The 20,269-nt window shown below is 41.6% G+C and overlaps 1 protein-coding gene across 2 annotated transcripts in view; it reads right to left on the reverse strand.

Moving 5' to 3' along the window:
• FOXJ3 (forkhead box J3) overlaps positions 1-20,269 on the reverse strand; it is a gene marked incomplete at both ends in the record, with an annotated part of 123,850 nt that overhangs the window by 70,780 nt on the left and 32,801 nt on the right. The window lies entirely within an intron of this gene.

A 20,269-nucleotide genomic window follows, 5' to 3' on the forward strand; every position in this document is an offset into this window, starting at 1 on the left:
CAAAGTGATAGCAATACCAATCTTTCCAAAAGAGAAATGTCTAACACTGTAATAGGACATGGTATGAAAAACTCTTTCTGCAGCCCAGCTTATTACTCACCAAAACACCATAAGCTCTTAAAAACTTAAGACTGTACATCTGTACCTCAACTTCCTTTATACAAATTTAAAAGAGTTATACAAACAAAACAACAACAAAAATAAGGTGGACACAGGAGGTCAGAGAAGTAATTTAGACACACAGGAATGTGCATGGAGGAAACACTAGAATGGAGCAGGTGGGTTGTGAGAAGGGTAACCCAGGGTTGGCAAGAATAACAAGGAGATACGCTATCTGGGGGGCTCCCCAAAAAAGGAACGCAAGGGCACTGATGAGCAGAAGAGGAAGATAAGCAGTAACCAGCATTTGTGTTTTAAAAAAAACAAGTCAAAGGAATCAGTTTACAAAAACTAACTTAAAGATTTGTGTGTAGATCAGGTTTTGTGGCACATGCCTGTAATCCCTGTACTTGGGAGGCTGAAACAGGAGGATCACAAGTTTGAGAACAACCTAAGGCAAATAGTGAGACTCACATTAACCTAGCAAGACCCTGTTTCCAAAAAGGAAATAAAATCAGGCTGGGGTGTAGCTCCATGGTAGAATACCAATTAGTACAATTCCTATACCCCCCCAACACACACACACACACACACACACACACACACACACACACACACACACACAAGATCTGGGTAGGTTATACAGGATATAAGAGATTAAATCACATAAATGGCCAGCAAAACATGCATTATAAGCTCAAGTACAGTCTTGGGCAAATGTCCAGTGATCTGGATTCTCTAATGTATTTATCCCTAAGGCTAACAAATTCAGACCATTACCACTCGAAGAAAGAAAACAAGATCAGCTAGGTTAATACATATTCCAGAAAAGGAAATAAGCTGTATAAGTAATAAAGATGAGACTATAGATAGGAAGTTTGACATTTCACAGTGTGGAATTGTTAACTTTCAGCAGAAGATACAAACTGTTCTATTGTGGGAACAAAGATTCAAAAACAGAGCCCCTGACAAAAAGTAAAAAAGAATGAAAAGACTTCTAAGTGACATCAAAATAAAAACAAAATTCTAAAAAGAAAAACAAAACAAGAAACTTTCAGTACTTTTTTTTTTCTTTTTGGTGGTACTGGGGGTGGAACCCAGGGGCTTTCTACCTCCAGGCTATACTCCCAGACCTATTTTATATTTTATTTGGAAAGAGGGTCTCACTAAGTTGCTGAGAGCCTCACTAAGTAGCTGAGGCTGGCTTTGAACCTGTGCAATCCTCCTGTCTCAGCCTCCCAAGTGCAGGGATTACAAGCGTGCGCCACCACGCCCGGCTCGAAACGTTCAGTACTTAAGTCAAAAGAAGACAGTTGGAGCTCAGTGGTAAAGTACTTGCCTAGCATGTGCAAGGCCCTGGGTTTGATCTTCAGGACTGTACAATAAACAGATAAATAAATAAAATTTTAAAATAACTTTATGTGTGGCTAAGAAAATTTCATAAAAGCCTCTCATCCCAAAGGCTACTGGAGTATTGTGTGTGAGATCTGAATTTCTGGGAAGCAATATAGAATTGATAAAGAATAAGGGCTTTAAAAGAGAGTAAGACCAGATTTAAGTAGTTACTATCTGTGGGATTGTGAAAATGTGCATTACCTCTAAACCTTAGCTTCCTTATCTGTAAAATGAAACAAGCCAGACTTAGTGGAGCATGCCTATAATCTTAGTACTTGGGAGGCCAAGACAGGATGATCGAAGGTTCAAGGTCAGCCTTAGCAATCAGGAAGACTATTTCCAAATAAAAAATAAAATAGGGCTGAGGTATAGCCTGGAGATAGAAGGCCCCTGAATTCTATCCCCAGTATCACAAACACACAAAAAATAAAATAATAATAGTATCCATAGATAAAATATTACTTTGAAAGTTAAATGTGATAATACACAGTTCATTAATAATATTAGTCTAGGAGTATCTCAAATGGTATTAATGCATTATAAAGTAAACCAGATATGAGGATGATTTTGTCTTCAGCATTACCATTTAGGAGTCCTATTAACACTTTGTTTTTGTTTTTGTTTTCTTGGTACTGGGAATTCTACCTCAAGACCCATCCCCACCCCAATGTTATTTTTTATTTTGAAACAGAGTCTAAGTTGCTGAGGTTGGCCTTGAACTTAAGATCTTCCTGTCTCAGCCTTCTAAGTATTAGGATTACAGGTGCACACTACCATGGCTGGCTGGATTTTCTAATATTTTCATCCACTTTTTTTTTTTTTTGGTGTGTGTGTGTGTGTGTGTGTGTGTGTGTGTGTGTGTTACTAGAGGTGGAACCCAGGGGCTTTTCTACCTCCAGGCTATACTCCCAGGCCTATTTTATGCTTTATTTGGAAACAGGGTCTCGTTAGGTTACTGAGATTCTCACTAAGTAGCTGACGCTGGCTTTGAACCTGTGTGATCCTCCTGTCTCAGCCTCCCAAGTGCTGAGATTACAAGCGTACACCACCACACCTAGCTCTTCATCCACATTTTTATCCAACTCATTTTCTCAAGTTCCTTCCCTATTATGTGCATTTCTTTGAAACCTGAATTTTAAATTTCCCTAAATAATACCTTCATATATCTTTGTGAAAAAAATATTACCATCCTACTACATAATATCAACCAAAAAATGTTTGTTCCCAGCCTAAAGTAAGATATATTGTCTTGTGGAATACGGAGACATAAGAATTTAGAGAACAAGCCCAGCCTGATGGTGCATGCTTGTAATCCCAGTACTTGGGAGGCTGAGACAGGAGGATGGCAGGTTCTCAAACCAGCCTCAGCTACTTTAGTGAGGCCCTTTGCAACTTGGTGAGACCTTGTTTCAAAATAAAGAATAAAAAAATAGGACTGGGGGTGTAGCTCAGAGATAGAACACCCCTGGGTTCAATCTCTAGGACCACAAAAACAAACAAACAAACAAACAAACAAAAAACAGAGAAGAGATGATGTCAAATGAATGGTGAAAGTACGCTAGAGATTACAAATTAATCCTTTTTTTGTGTGTGTGTGGTACTGGGGTTCCTGGAAGCCCTGGAAACCCTTCTACCTCGGGGCTACACTCCCAGACCTATTTTATATTTTTGTTTGGAAACAGGGTCTCTTAAGCCATCGTGGCTAGCTTTGAACCTGCATGATCCTCCTGTCTCCGCCTCCCAAGCGCGGAGATTACAAGTGCGCCACCACACCCGGCTAATCCTTTCATTTTAATGATGAAAAAACTAAGGTCCAGAAAGCTAAAGGTCTACTCAATTTCACTTAGGTAGTAAACAGTAGGACTAAAACCAGAGCCTGTATCTCCTTATTTCCAATCCAGGAGTTTTACTAACATTTATCATCTGCAAAATGCGGGTGATAATTTTAAAAATACCTACCTGGCCGGGCGTGGTGGTACATGCTTGTAATCCCAGTTTCCAGAAACCCCAGTACCACCAAAAAACAAACAAAACACAAAAACAAAACAAAAAAACCTACCTGACTTACATAAAATACTCAGAACAAGGCCAGGTAAATAGTAAATATTCAATAAATGTTAGCTACTGTTGGTGATAGTGATAACAGTACTTTTATCCACATTTCACTAAATTAACACTGGCTATTATTATGCCATACTGTCATCCTATTTGCCTCAATCAAGTCTCTACTGCTAGAGACTTGCTCAAATTTTGCTCAAATTTGCAAAAACGGTCAGTTACAAGCATTTTCAAAGTCAATGTGAAAGCATGTCCTATATTGGAATATAATTGTTGTAGATGCCCCCTTCTAAATATCATCTCTGCCTTCTTTTCCCTTCCACAGGTGCCAGTAGTGGGACTTTGAGTCTCAGTAATATAATGTAAACATAAAATAAGCAGATATTTAAAATGTTATCATTTTTGTGTGTATGGTACTGGGAATGGAAGCCAAGGGCTTTCTACCTCCGGCCTACACCCACAGTCCTATTTTTCACATTTTCTTTGGAAACATTTTCTTTGGGTCTCACTAAGTTGCTGATAGCCTCACTAAGTAGCTAAGGCTGGCTTCGAACCTATGCAATCCTGCTTCAGCCTCCCAAGTACTGGGATTACATGAGTGCATCACCACGACCAGCTAAATGTTATAATATATCTACCAAGAACTTAGAATTATACTAGAAAGAACTAAATCAAAGAGCAAGGATGAGCTCTGGGTGCTGTAAAGGTTCAAGAAAGGGAGAGAATAACAGGGACTGTAGCCTCAAAAGTAGACAAGGAAGAACTTCAGCAAAGCCCTAAAAAATGATAAGTTCTAAACCTGGAAAGAACAGTCTCCAATATTCAAAGATAACCAATGTAAAAATTATACCATCTTTGTCCTTATATTAATCAGTTCTGCTAGAACAAGTTTCCAGGACACTATAAAATATGTCTCAAATCTAAACTCTGAAAAAGTAGAGCTTCTGTTTTGTTTGTAACTTGGGGGAAGAAGTATACTGGGGGGTGAACCCATGGACATTCTACATCCATGTCACACCCAGCCCTACTTTTTTTTTTATCTTAGTTTACTTGTAAACAGGGTCTTACTAAATTACTGAAGGCCCCACTAAGTTGGTGAGGCTGTCCTCCAAGCAGCGACCTTCCTGTTTCAGCCTCCCAATTATTGGGATTACAGGCATAGAACACCACACACTCAGCTACAATTTATTAAATTTTATATATTCTTGGCAGTGAGTCAAAAGTGCCGTCACCACTGATACTTAGCTACTAGCACCATTAAACAAGGAAACAAAAGATGACTATTAGATTTGGCCAGATCAGTAACTTTAGAGAGAAGCCTATTAGTGAAATGGTGATGACAGGATTCTAGTTGTGTAAGAGAGGAGATGGTGGTAAATTATTTAAAAACATGAGAAACTCTGATGAATCCAGACAAGAAATGTCAGACCTTCATTGACTTAGCTCATTATAGAGGCTTCTTGGCTGACCTCCTGGACTCTGAATTCTCATATCCCTCCCTGGTAATCACCTCAAGTCCATGCATATACTCCAAGAGCAATCTATCAACACTGCTCTCACGACTTTCAATGTCTCTTTTCTTATTAAATGCAAACTCATTTTCAACTACTTTAGCTTTTATTAATCTTCCTCTAAATTCCTAGAGCAATTATAACTTAATTTGTCATTTACCATGCCATTTCATATGAATAGTTGCATCGTATTTCTAAGCTTCCTAACCTCATCCCTCTTACCTAATTCCCCCATTGAGGATGGTTGACATATACTAGTATTTCTGATGCTCCTTGTGTCGTGTCAGGTATATATTATCTCAAAAGTAACAGAGCAAGGCATAGTGGCACACCCTGTCACCCCAGTACTTAGGTGGCTGAGACAGGAGTACAGATTTGAGGCCAGCCTCAGCAACTTAGCAAGGCCCTCAGCAACGTAATGAGACTCTTTTTCAAAATAAAAAAAATAAAGCAGGGCTGGGGGTATAGCTCAGAGGTAGAATGCCCCTGGGTTCAATCTCCAGAAGTACACACACACACACACACACACACACACACACACACACACACACACACGGTAAAGAATAGGAGGCTTCTTTTTGGAACAGCCTTTCTATGCCACTATGCCTGTGTAGCTTCTACTTTCCTTTAAAACTCAGACCAAACATCACCCCCTACAGATTAATGAGGCCCTCTTACTATGAGTAAAAATGTCTCTACCATAGGAGTTATGAATTGTAATCATCAGTTAAGACTATCAGCTCTTCAAAGAAAAAACTTTCATGATTAAAGACTGCCCAATGATGGTATGAGTATGCTCTTCCTCAAACCAACAGCAGAACACCTGCTATGAACCAAAACATTTATTAACAGCTAAAAGGAAAAGAAGAGAAAAAAAAATTAATAGCATAAGGAAAGGAGAGTCACAGAATCAAAGTCCCTTATTAAGTTGGATAAAAGCCTGACTCAGAGCACAGATTGACAGGTGGCATTGCAGAGGAACAGAAACAGTTCTACTGAAATAGCAGAGAAAAACAAGATAGACGCAAAGATTAAAAAGGAACATGTTACTTGTGAGAGAAAGCAAGGCATGAAGAAGAATTTATGTCTGAAATTCTCAAATCTATGATGGTATCTGTTACTTAAAAGAACTTTCACAGCCGGGCATGGTGGCCCACGCTTTAATCCCAGTACTTGGGAGGCTGAGACAGGAGAATCATGAAGGTTCGAAGCCAGCCCCAACTACTTAGTGAGGCTCTCAGCAACTTGGTGACACCTGTTTCCAAATAAAGTATAAAATAGGTCTGAGAGTATAGCCTGGAAGTAGAAAGCCTGGATTTCACTCCCAGTACCATAAACAACTTTCACAAGAAGTTTCTTTTATATAAAATTAAAGAGAAAGAAACATCAAGCTATAACAACTCAGTTTGAAAACTAAGTCATGACATGCTGGTGAGAAAGGGGGGTCTAATCCCACTTTATGAAACACTATCACTAATATGATCCCATAAATACTTTTAGCTACTTTTATCACACTGCTTTAGCCTACCTCTGTAAATTCCCAAGGAGTAAACAAAGGCTTACTCAAAAGTTTTCAAGTTGGGTGCAGTGGCACATGCCTATGATCCTAGTACTTGGGAGGCTCAGACAGGATTGAAGGTTCTCCACCAGTCTCAGCAACTTAGTGAGACCTTAGTGTTTCAAAATAAAAAATAGAAAATATGGCTGGAAGTTTAGATCAGAGGTAAAACAACCCTGGGTTCCACCCTCAGCACCATACACACACACACACACACACACACACACACACACACACACACACAAATTTTCAAGTTCCAATAGTATCAAAAAGGGAGAAGAATGGTAAGAGATATTTTTGTCTCCCTACATGGAGTAAGAGGAAGACATCAAGGAAATTAAAAGGAATAAGAATAATGGCGTTGTGACCCAAATATTACTGAATCTTCCCACTCCATTCCTGGCACTTAGCATTTCATCTTAAGACTTGGCAACTGCTAACTCTGAAGAAATCCTAGTGCTTACCAAAGCAGCAACCCTCTTGATCTCTGAAAATTGTATACAAAAGCTACTGCTACTGAAGTGGCTACAAAACTGCAGCCTTAACAAAACAGCACTGTGTCACAGCACAGAGGCAACATTGCATGTGTGTTGTCTTCCCATCAAAGACAACTGTTCGAATGACCTCACCAGAGCCCCCATTTCCCTCCGGATCATTAGGTGATTCTGAGAATGGAAACCACACACTGGGGATATGGAAGCAAAGAAAAAGGAATCTAGGTCCCTGGTTTTTTGGTTTTTTTTTTCTTCTTTTCTTTTTTGAAACAGTTTGTGAAGGCTGCCATCCCAGTCATCCCAGTCCTTACATTCCATACTTTTTATGTGTTTACCATAAAAGAATCTCTACCAAATAAATACAATTCCTAACACACAGAGTTGGCGATGTAGCAGTGGATTGTATACAAATAATATAACCTAAAACAAAACCCTTTCATACACAGGAGTTAACAAGTTAATGGATCCCGATATTGCGGACTGGAAACTGATGACAAAGAACTAAGTAGACTGTCATCTGCAGAACATGGAAAGCAAGCCATATACCAGCTGAAGACACAACAAAAGAGATACATAGGAAAAATTAGAACATTAGCTCCTTGCTATTTAAAGCAAAATTCGAAAAGAGAAATAAGTTCATTAGAGTGACAAGCATAGGTAGAGAAAACACAAGTTTGCTAGGAAGGTATCCCTGCCTAGACCTGTATATTAGCTAAGAGTCCTATTATTTGAAGTCTTGCTGGGCTGAGAAAACAGACTACTTCCCCCCCCCCGCCCCCCCGGTACTGAGGATAGAACCCGGAGGCTTTCTACCTCAGAGCTATACCCCCAACCCTATATTAATCTTTATTTTGAATAAAGAATAAAATTCCTTGCCAGGGGTGGTGGTGCACGCTTGTAATCCCCGCGCTTGGGAGGCAGAGATGGGAGGATTGCGCAGGTTCGAAACCAGCCTTGCTGGCTGAGGAAACCCTGTTTCCAAAAAAAAAAAATTTATATATATATATATATATATATATATATATATATATATATATATATATATATATATATGTCTGGGAGTGTAGCCTGGAAGTAGAAGGGTTTCCAGGAACCCCAGTACCACCAAACAAAAAAGAATAAAATTCTTTATAAATTCAATAAATTGTGGAGGGCCTCACTAAGTAGCTGAGACTGTCTGAGAACTGTAATTCTCCTGTCTCAGCTTCCCAAATACTGGGATTACAAGTGTGAGCCACCACAGCAGGCTCCCACAGACTACTTTTGAAGTCTAAACTGAAGTGTAGCTACAAAACTATAGCCTTAACAAAAGAAAGAAATGATGTGTCACCACATAAAGGCAATATTGTATAAATGTTGTCTTCCCACCAAAGACATTGTGCTAAATGGCCTCAACAGAGCCTCCATCCCCTCAGGCTCTAAAAGAGGTCAGTGGAAAACCTGGATAGAGGAATATACCATCTTTATTTTTACTATCTGTTAACTGAAATTTAGCATTCCTTTAATTAAGAAAGTAAAAGCAAGCCAGGTTTGGTGGCACACACCTGTAATCCCAGTACTTGGAAGAGATACTGAGACAGGAAGATCACAGGTTTGGGACCAGTCTCAACAACTTAGCAAGGCTCTTAGCAACTTAGTAAGGCGTTTAACAACTTAGTGAGACCCAGTTTCCAAATAAATAAAATATGGTTTGCGGTGTAACTCAAAGGTAGAGTGCCCCTGGGTTTAATCCCAAGTAAAACATATACATACACAACATGTATTAGCAGTATCTGTGACTTTGCCATGAATAAACATCATGAATATATTTATAAGGAACAACACATGTTGCAGAAATCTCAATGTTCTATTTAAACTCAACACTTACAAGCCAGGCATGGTGGCACATGCTTGTAATCTCAGTACTTGGGAGGCTGAGACAGGAGAATTGCAGGTTCAAAGCTAGCCTCAACAACTTAGTGAGACTAAAATATAAAATAGGGCTAGGGGTATAGCTTGTAGATAAAATGCCCTGGGTTCAATCCCAGTGCCAAAAATAAAAAAGTATAAACTGTATTTTGAATTTATACAAGCCATACTTCCTTGTTAAAATCCCATTTAGAGCATAAACTCAGGGATTTTATGGTCAAAAGACATTTTATGCTATATGTATAATTCCTATCTTAAAAATATGTGATATCCGGGTATGGTGGCGCATGCTTGTAATCCCAGTATTCGGGAGGCAGAGACTGGAGGATCACAGTTCTCGATCAGACTCAGCTACTTAGAAAGGCCCTTGGCCACTCAGTGAGACCTTGTTTCAAAAATAAAAAGGCAGTGGTGTGGTGGCGCAGGCTTGTAATCCCAGCATTCAGGAAGCTGAGACCGGAGGATTGTGGTTTGCGGACAGTCTCAGCTACTTAGTGAGGCCTTCTGCAACTTAGACCCTGTTTCAAAACAAAGAATAAAAAATAGGAGCGGGGGTGTAGCTCGGAGGTTGAATGCCCCTGGATTCCATCCCCAGACCCGCAAAAATAAATAAATAAATAAATAAATAAATAAATAGGCTAAAGCCAGGCATGGTGGTGCATGCTTGTAATCCCAGGACTTGAGAGGCGGAGACAGGAGGACCCCATAGGTTCAAAGCCAGCCTCAGCTACTTAGTGAGGCTCTCAGCAACTTAGTGAAACCTTTTCCAAATAAAATATAAAATAGGTCTGGGAGTGTAGCTTGAGGTAGAAAGGCCCTGGGTTTCATTCCCCGTACCACAAAAAAAAAACAAACAATCAAATAAATAAGTAGGCTAAAATCTTGGGCTGGGGGTGTAACTTGGAGGTACAGTGCCCTGGGGTTCCATCTCCGGTACTGTAGGAGAAAAAAAATACTTGATAGCTGGGCCTAGTGGTGCACGCTTGTAATCCCAGTACTTCAGGAGGCTGAAACAGGAGGATCGTGGTTTGTGGACAGCCTCAGCTACTTAGGGAGGTCCTTTGCAACTAAGTAAGACCTTATTTCAAAATAAATAATAAAAAAATAGGGCTGGGGGTATAGCTCAGAGGTATAATGCCCCTGGGTTCCATCACCAGTATCCCAAGGGGGGGGGAAAAAAAAAACCAACTTGATAATAAGGAAGGACAAATTAACTGTTTTGACATTAACCAGTCTATCATCAAAACTGTTATTAAAGCTGGGCATGGTGGTGCACACTTGTAATCCCAGCATTTGGGAGGCTGAGACTGGAGGATCGCAGTTCTCGGCCAGCCTCAGCTACTTAGTGAGGCCCTATGCAACTCAGTGAGACACCCTGTTTCAAAATAAAGAATAAAAATGGGGCTGGTGGTGTAGCTTGGAAGTAAAATGCCCCTGCGTTCCATCCCCAGGACTGAAAAAAAAAAAAAAGTTTTTTTTTGTTTGCTTTTTTTTTTTTTTTTTTTTTTTTGGTGGTACTCGGGGTGGAACCCAGAGGCTTTTTAACTCCGGGCTATACTCCCAGACCTTTCTTTTATATTTTATTATTTGGAAACAGGGTCTCACTAAGTTGCTGAGAGCCTCACTAAGCAGCTGAGGCTGGCTTCGAAGCTGTGCGATCCTCCTGTCTCAGCCTCCCAAGCGTGGGGATTACAAGCGTGCCCCACCACGCCCGGCAAAAAAAAAAAGGTATTAATACTTGTATTTTCTTTAGGAAAAAAAAATCCTCTAAGTAATCTATGTCCACTGATTCATTTTTCTCAGTAAAGGTTTATCCTAACCCTGTTTGCAATAATACTGCATTATCTCACCATCCAAGACTTAACAGTTATTCTACCATGAGTTTTATCTCTACACATTCTGCCTCCATAGAATTATACAAGTATGGCACCCTACCTTTCCTTTTAATATTAAGTATGATACATAGAAAATGCTTAAACTGCTACATGTGATATCCATGGCTCAATATTTCTCAAAGTGTGGTCCAGAGACCCTTTCACAGGTGATCTGAAGAGTCAATACTATTTGCCTTTTTTACTCTTTTTTTTTTTTTTTTTTTTTTGTGTGTGTGTGTGTGTGTGTGTGTGTGTGTGTGTGTGTGTGTGTGTGATACTGGGGTTCCCGGAAACCCTTCTACCTCCGGGCTACACTCCCAGATCTATTTTATATTTTTATTTGAAAACAGGGTCTCTTAAGCCAGCACAGCTGGCTTTGAACCTGCACGATCCTCCTGTCTCTGCCTCCCAAGTGCAGGGATTACAACCGTGCACCACCATGCCCGGCCCTTTTTCACTCTTATCACTTAAGTATACAGCAGAGTCTACATGACACACAGAATGACTACAGAGCTCATGCTGAAGAAGAGACGAGAATCCAGCTATCTGGATTGTGTGTGTGTGTGTGTGTGTGTGTGTGTGTGTGTGTGTGTTTATGGTACTGGGGAATTGAGCCCAGAAGCATTCCACCTCTGAGCTACATCCCCAGCCTTATTTTTTTTTTCAAATTTTAATTTTGAAATAGAGTCTCACTAGGTTAATGAGAGTCAATACTTGCTAAGTGTGTCCTCAAATCTGTGATCCTCCTGTCTCAGCCTGAGAAGTACTGAAACTACAAGTGTGCGCTAAGCTCAATTATCTTTATTTAATGTAGTAAGTTTTTACCCTCTTTTTTTTTGGGGGGGGGTTTCTACCTCCACGCTATACTCCCAGACCTATTTTTATACTTTATTTGGAAAGAGGGTCTCACTAAGTTGCTGAAAGCCTCACTAAGTAGCTTCGAACCTGTGTGATCCTCCTGTCTCAGCCTCCCAAGTGCAGGGATTACAAGCATGCACCACCACGCCTAGCGTCAGCTACCTTTTATTAAGACTTTTTTTTTTTTTTTTTGCAGTACTGGGGATAGAACCCAGGGACATTCTATCTCCGAGGTACACTATTTTGATTCTTTATTTTCAAACAGGGTCTCATTGAGTTGCAAAGGGCCTCACTAAGTAGCTATAACTAGCCTTGAACCTCAATCCTTTGTATCAGCATCCCGAATGTGGGGATTACAAATATATGCCACCAACCTGGCTTAAGCCTAACATTTAAAAAGAGTTCCAAAAATGTGAGACAATGCTAATTTTCTGACTATATTTCTTGCATTGAGAAACAGTCATTTTTCATAAACACTATTATAACAGAAGTGTATTGTTATTTTTATATGAATACACTAATTTCTAACAACAAGCACTAGTAGATATATCCTATTATAAACAAAAGCTTTTTGGACATTAAACAATTTTCAAGAGATGAAGTATAAAATTGTATTTTAGCCTGGCATGGTGGCTCACGCTTGTAATCCCAGCATTCGGGAGGCAGAGACCGAAGGACCATGGCTCACCTCAGCTACTTAGCGGGACTCTTCGCAATTCAATGAGACCCTGTTTCAAAAAATAAAAATGACTAAAAAAATTAGGGCTGGGGATGTGGATCAGAGGTAGAATGCCCCTGGGTTCCATCCCCGGTACCGCAAAAAAAAAAAAAAAAAGAATCATATTTTAGTACATTTCATCTCAACTACTGAAGATAAATTCTTCTTATGTAAGTTAACATATGTGTTATGTCTACCGCAATTTTAGGTTATAAATGTTTATAAACATATTGATTTTATATATGTTCTGTATGCTTATAAACATATATTTAAGAAAGTATGATATTCAGCTTTTCATCGCTTATTATTAAGACATGTTTAAGCCAGGCATGGTGGCACATGCTTGTAATCCCAGCATTTGGGAAGCTGAGACAGGAATCGCAGTCCACGGACAGCCTAAGCTACTTAATGAGACCATGTGCAACCCTGCTTCAAAATAAAGAATAAAGGGCCACCTGGCCCCGACCCTGGGTGATGGGCAGGTGCTGGCGGGGCACCCTTAGGCGACCCCCTCCCTACCCTGAAGGACCCTGAGGTCAGGGCTGCCAGGCCCCGACCCTGGGCATGTGGGCGGGCGTGGGCGGGGCACCCTTAGGCAACCCCCACCTCACACACCCGGAAAAACATTTTTTTTCATCATTACCGAGTGTCTGAACCCACATCCTCCCCAAACCACACATACTCTCTTCTCTTTTTTTTTTTTTTTAAAAAAAAGGGAAAAGAAAAAAGAAAAATACTCGAGAGGGGTTAAGATGGTCAAGGCGGCAGCTAGAATATTGGAGATGCAGACAAAACATATACATCTGAACTGGAACTTTTGGAAAAATTCCCTGTGAAGGAGGGCTGAGGCTTCTCTACATCTTTAAGAATCCTGAACATCACCTGTAAGGAGAGAGTCAAGCAAAGACCTAGGAGGAAGGCGGTGGCGGCAGCAGTGGCCGAGATGGCGGTGGAGACTTGTCTTTGGGAGAGGCAGACATCTGATCCAACCCACCCTGATCCTCTGAAGAAATTACCCCAAAAGTCAAATGCTACTGTCTCACATGCTTTGGAACACTGGACATTGTGCAGTATGGGAAAAGAGCTTGGGAAAGATTTGAAATGGTGGAGACATTCGCATTGGCAGCGGCAAGTACTCAGGGGAGGCAGAGATCTGACGTAATATACCTGAAACTTTTGAAGAAATTACCTCAGAGGTGGAATACTACCACCACACACCTCGGGAACGTGTGACAACCTGCTGGGTGAAGAGGGGGTTTGGATCGGAACCTGCCGTGAGGCAAGGCAAGTGATGGGGCCTCCGAGGCTGGGATTAGAGCCTGCCGAGGGGTTAGGTCGGTGCCGGGGCCAGCGAGGCCGGGATCAGAGCATGTCGTGAGGCAAGGCTGGTGCTGGGGCCTCCGAGGTCGGGATCGGAGCCAGCTGATGCGTTAGGCCAGTGCCAGAGCCAGCGAGGCCAGGATTGAAGCCTGCTGCAAGGCAAGGCCAGTGTTGAGGCCTCCAAGGCCGGGATCGGAGCCTGCCGAGGGGTTAGGCCAATGCCAGAGCCATCGAGGCCGGGATCGGAGCTTGCTGTGAGGCAAGGCTGATGCTGGGGTCTCCGAGGCCTGGATAGGAGCCTGCTGAGGGGTTAGACCGGTGCCAGGGCCAGCGAGGCCGGGATCGGAGCCTGCCTTGAGATATGGCCAGTACTGGGGCCTCCAAGGCCGGGATTGGAGCATGCCAAGGGGTGAGGTCAGTGCCGGGGCCAACCAGGCCGGTTCGGAGCCTGCCATGAGCCAAGGCCGCTACTGAGGCCTCCGAGGCAGGGACTGGCGCCAGCCAAGGGGTTAGGCCAGTGCCGGGGCCAGCAAGGTCAGGATTGGAGCCTGCTGTGAGGCAAGACTGGTGCTGGGACCTCCAAGGCTGGGATTGGACTCTGCCGAGGGGTAAGACCAGTGCCAGGGCCAGCGAGGACGGGATCAGAAACTGCCATGAGGCAAGGACGGAGCTGGGACATGCGAGACCAGGATAGGAGCCTGCCGAGCGGTTAGGCCGGTGTCAGGGTCAGTGAGGCCGGGATTAGAGCCTGTCGTGAGGCTAAGCGGGTGCTGGGGCCTCTGAGGCCGGGAGCAGAGCCAGCCAAGGGGTCAGTTCTGTGCGGGAACCAGCGAGGCCAGGATAAGAGTCCCCTGGGTGGCCAGGCCACTACTGGGGCCATCAAGAGTGGGATTGGAACTTGCAATGCGGCATGCACACAAAAATAGCATAGAAAATAAAATCCAGATGCTTCCCCTAATTAGCAAGAACTAGGAGGAAAGAGGTAACAGGAGGAGGTCGAGTAGTAGAAAAGGCCCTATTGAGCAGCAATTAAGGTGACCAATCAGAGGGGAAGGGATGGGGGAGGATGGAATCTCTTTAAAACTCATGAGGTACGTAAACAAATATATCAAAGATAATTACCAATTAAGCATGGGATCGACGGAGGGGGAGGGAATGGGATGGGGATTGAATGAGGGCTTATTGGATGATATGTGCTTGTATATCCTCTCAACTAAGGGACCAAAATTTTCTGCTTAATTTTTTAAATTCTAGTATTTGAGCCAGGCGAGGTGGCGCATGCTTGTAATCCCAGCATTCGGGAGGCTGAGACAGGAAGATTGTGCAGGTTTGAAGCCAGCCTCAGCTACTTAGTGAAGCCCTCTGCAATTCAGTGAGACCCTGTTTCAAAATAAAGAAAAAAAAAATTGGGCAAGGTATGTAGCTCGAAGGTCGAATGCCTCTGGGTTCTATCCCTGGACCCGCAAAAATAATAATAATAATAATAATAATAATAATAATAATAATAATAATAATAAAAAATAGGGCTGGGGTGTCACTCGGAGGTAGAATGCCCCTGGGTTCCATCCCCAGTAGTAAAAAAAAAAAAAAAAAAAAAAAAAAAAAAACCTAGTAATTGACAGAAACAATGTCCATTATTGCCTAAATCTTACCCTTGCTATCCAAACCCCGGGAATTTAACAGGTGCCAATGACCTAGGCTCTTATATCCAAACTCAGGATATCAATACAACAGATTCAAACTGCAAGGAATACTTGTAAATCTTAAGAAATTTTAAATGTAATGTTATACAATTTACAAAACTTATTGGTGCTTTTCAGGAATATGTAGGTATTCTACCCGAATCATATGAACGCTGGCTGCAAAACAGATTTTAGAAAACATCTTTTTATACCATATTTCTCAGCAGTGAGCCAGAACAAGTGTGGCAGCTTTTAAATTACTGCCTCTCAGCTCTAAACTCAAACACCCCACTTCTATTCTGCTTTGTGATTCTGGAGATGAGATTCTCTGCAAACTACACACACTTTTGCTTTGCCAACAACTGGCTTCATACAAAGCTCTACCAAGTGGGGACACTAAAAACAGGCTGCAAGGCTGGAGAAGGAGCAAGTGGTATGTGCCTATCTATTCTTTGGGATTCAAAAGAATGTTTCCCTAGGAAAGGCTACTTCATCCTTGCAGCAGCAGCTCCTTCCCATGGCAGCCAGAAAATCCAGTTTGCAGTATTTCCACCACTTGCTGAACTCGTTACATCATGCTCCACTCAGACACAACAAGCACCAGCCAGCATTCCCTCCTCAGAGGTCTGGGTCTCAATCTCACAGGTCCCCTCTTCCCATTTCACACACCAGCACCAGCCATGCAACAGCTTCTCACAGGGCTGTCTCAGCTCAACAGGGCCCTTCCTCTAATTTTCTAAGATTTTCCCCTGAAAACTCTCTCAGTTCTAAGAGTAGTAGCTGGCTGGTGTCCTGTTGTTTCTATGTGCCAACTTCCCCACACCCATACTGGGAATTAATAGAGTGATACTCTATTCCTGAGATTCATTCTCAATCTTTTTTTTATATTATTTTGAGACAGAGTCCCACCCAGGCTGCCTTTGGCACTTGCGATCCCATTGTCTCAGCCTCCTGAGTACCTAGGATTATAGGTATGTACCATTGCATCTGGCTATCTTCATATCATAGCTTTATTTTTATATTAAAGTATCCCTATTCAAGCTGGGCATGATGGAGCACGCTTGTAATCCCAGCATTTGGGAGGCTGGGACTGGAGGATCACAGTTCACGGACAGCCTCAGCTACTTAGTGAGGCCCTCCACAATTTAGTGACACCATGTTTCAAAATAAAGAATAAAAAATAGAGCAGGGGGTGTAGCTCAAAGGTCAACTGCCCCTGGGTTCTATCCCCAGACCCTCAAAAAAAAAAAAAATACAGTAAGTGCAATTTTATTTTATTTTATTTATTTATTTTATTATTTTTTTTTTTTTGGGTGGTACTGGGGTTCCTGGAAGCCCTTCTATCTCCGTGCTACACTCCCAGACCTATTTTTACATTTTTCTATTTGAAAACAGGGTCTCCTATGCCAGCGCATGCGCCTGGCTTCGAACCTGCGCGATCCTCCTGTCTCTGCCTCCCAAGTGCGGGGATTACAAGCGTGCGCCACCACGCCCGGCGTAAGTGCAATTTTAAAAGCAATCCTAACATTCAGATTAAACAATGGTACAATATCATCTATAAAAAAATCTTGTTTATCCTAAATATTTAAGAGGACTGAGGAAGCCGAGTATGGCAGCACATGCTTGTAATCCCAGCATTTGGGAGGCTGAGACAGGAGGATCACGGTTTGTGAACAGCCTCAGCTACTTAGTAAGACCCTTTGCAACTCAGTAAGACTCTTTCAAAATAAAGAATAAAACTAGGGCTGGGAGTATGAGGTAGTATGCTCCTGGGTTAAAAAAAAAAAAAAAAAAGAATGAGGAAAAAGTTTTAATCTATTGCAAACTTCATTATCCTACCCAGAAAAAATTTTAAATACTTCACATAGTTTCATTCCATTTCACTTATACATAACTGTCCATTCCTACTTATACCTGTGCTTACAAACCCCAACCTACCCACACATTTTCTCATTCCAAGCCATATGTACATTTCTTCCCCCATCAAATCATGTACTTCCTGTCTCATGCCTAATCACTTCCCTAGATATACAGGCAATACGTATAAATATATACATGGAGCTGGGTGTGGTGGCACATGTTTGTAATCCCAGCATTTGGGAGGCTGAGATTTGAGAGGATCGAGGTTCACAGACAACCTCAGCTACTACTTAATGAGGCCCTTTGCAACTCAATGAGACTCTTTCAAAATAAAGAATAAAAAATAGGGCTGGGGTATATAGCTCAGAGATAGAATGCCCCAGGTTCCATGCCCAGTACCACAAAAAAAAAAGGGCTGTGGGTATCACTCGGAGATAGAATGCCCTGGGTACTGCCAAAAAAAAAAAAAAAAAAATCACACACACACACACACACACACACACACACACACCCCCCGTACATAGGAGATAAGGCAGTGTTTGTCAGTTGGTCTGAGTTACCTTAAGAGTTGTCTCTATTCCTATAGTTTGGGGAAGGGGGACTTCTGGTATGAGAAACACTAGTTAACTAATATTATTGTGGTTTTAAGTAATCCCATTTTACTCTCTTCCCTCAAAAAATTTCATTTTTTCCCCTCTCCTTATCTTTAATCAATACTGGCTTGCAGTTAGAAAAACCTCAGTCTATGGTCTTCTATACTTAAACCTGAAAATGGAATTCTCTGTTTTCAGAGATGAACCATACAGATTATAGGGGAAAAAAAGGCAATATATAAGGATAATAAATATTGTGACTCAGATGCTATTAGGATTCTCAGTTTATAAGTGCCCAACCGGGCATGGTGACACACGCTTGTAATCCCCATGCTTGGGAGGCTGAGACAGGAGGATCGCACAGGTTCGAAGCCAACCTCACCTACTTAGTGAGGCTCTCAGCAATTTAGTGAGACCCTGTTTTCAAATAAAGTATAAAGTAGGTCTGGGAGTATAACCCAGAGGTAAAAAGCCCCTAGGTTCCACCCCAAGTATCACACAAAAAAAGTTAAGTGCCCAATTTATAACTATATTCACAAAAATGCTGATTCTAAAAATTGTGCACAGTAATTATTATTTTATTATAATTATTATAATAAATTTTTATGAGTAAGTTTTCATGGGGTCCTAGGATGGTGTTCTACCTCAAAGCTACACCCTCCCAGTCCTATTTTATTTTACTTGTGTGTGTTTGTGTTTAGCACCAGGGATTAAATTCAGTAGCTTTCTACCTCTTAGCTATACCTGCAGCCCTATTTTATGTTGTATTTTGAAACAGGGTCTCACTAAGTTGCTGAGGCTGGCTTCAAATATGCAATCTTATCCTCTCAAGTATTGGGATTACATATGTCTGCCACCACGCCCAACGAATATGATCTCTTCTCTCTCATCATCCTTTCAGTTCTCTAATTTATCAAGCAAAAAAGCTAGGCAGATATTATCCCTAACCCAATGTCATATATAGGCTTAACATAAACACAACTATTCAAATAAATGGATTTAAAGTCTGTCAATGGCCTTAATACAAGGTTGTTTCAGCATATCCCACTACTAAAATGTCTGTCAGGAAACTAGTCAGTAGAAATCAAGAGTCTGCAAAATATCCTAATGTAACCTCACCCAAAGTTTTAAATATTCAAGAGGGTAAAATGAAAGCCAGGTGTGGTGGCACACGCTTGTAATCCCAGTACTTAGGAGGCTGAGATAGGAGGATCACAGATTCACAGCCAGCCTCTGCTACTTAGTGAGGCCCTGTTTCAAAATAAAGCATAAACAAAAGGTCTGAAGGTGTAACTCAGAGGTAGAAAGTCCCTGGGTTTAATCTCTAGTACTGCCAAAAAAAAGAAAAAAGAAAAAGAGGATTAAATGATTTTCCCAAAATATCAAGCAAAAGTCGCTGTTATGTCAAGTTATTTCTCACCAGTTTATGAGGTTAATGAAATATGACAATTTGGGTTTTGTTTTTTTTTTTTTTTTGTGGTGGCACTGGGGATGGAACCAAGGGGCCTTCTACCTCCAGGCTACACTTCCAGACCTATTTATATTTTATTTGGAAATAGGGTCTCTTAAACCAGCTGAGGCTGGCTTCGAACCTGTGCCATCCTCCTGTCTCTGTCTTCCAAGCGTGGGGATTACAAGCGTGCGCCACCACGCCCGGCTTTGGGGTTGTTTTTTTTTTTTTTAAGTTCTTTTCAAAGATATTTAGGTGTTGGAGAGGTAAGCTAAGTAGAAAAGCAATTTCATCTATTTCCATCTTAAGATAAAAAATGCATTCCTGTGGAAAGAAATGCCAAAATGACAGAGTTTTTCTACAAAGGAAGAGAGTAACAGCCTTTACCTGTTACGAGCTCAAATATATAAAAACTAAAAAGACAACTTCACTCTTCATTTTTCTTTCATGGCATTCTAGGAAGCTAGACTTTCTCAAGCTTAAGGAATCTCTGGCTTCACATTCACGGCTCAAGCAACTTGGTAGCCCTCTTCTTCCTCCTGTCCTCCACAACAGAACAGTTCCCAGCTCTCTTCATCACTTACTCTGCAGCAGCCACAGCACCTCCTCAATGTTTCTCAAACACAAAGAGCAGCCTCCTGCCTTGGCGATCTCTGGATTCCTCTGCCTGAAATGCTCATCTTCCACATCCAACATAGGGCTCATTTCATCACTCAGCATTTCAGCCTTTTCAGTGATGCTTTTCCTGGCTAAACTGTTTAAAATAACATAGATTGCTGGGTGTGGTGGTGCACACCTGTAATCCCAATACCTAGGAGGATGAGAAAAGAGCACTGCAGGTTTGAGGCCAGCCTCAGCGACTTAGTGAGACCCTGTTTCAAAATAAAAAGT

This window comes from Muscardinus avellanarius, assembly GCF_963383645.1.
Source record: "Muscardinus avellanarius genome assembly, chromosome: 3".
NCBI classification, from domain to species: Eukaryota; Metazoa; Chordata; class Mammalia; order Rodentia; family Gliridae; genus Muscardinus; species Muscardinus avellanarius.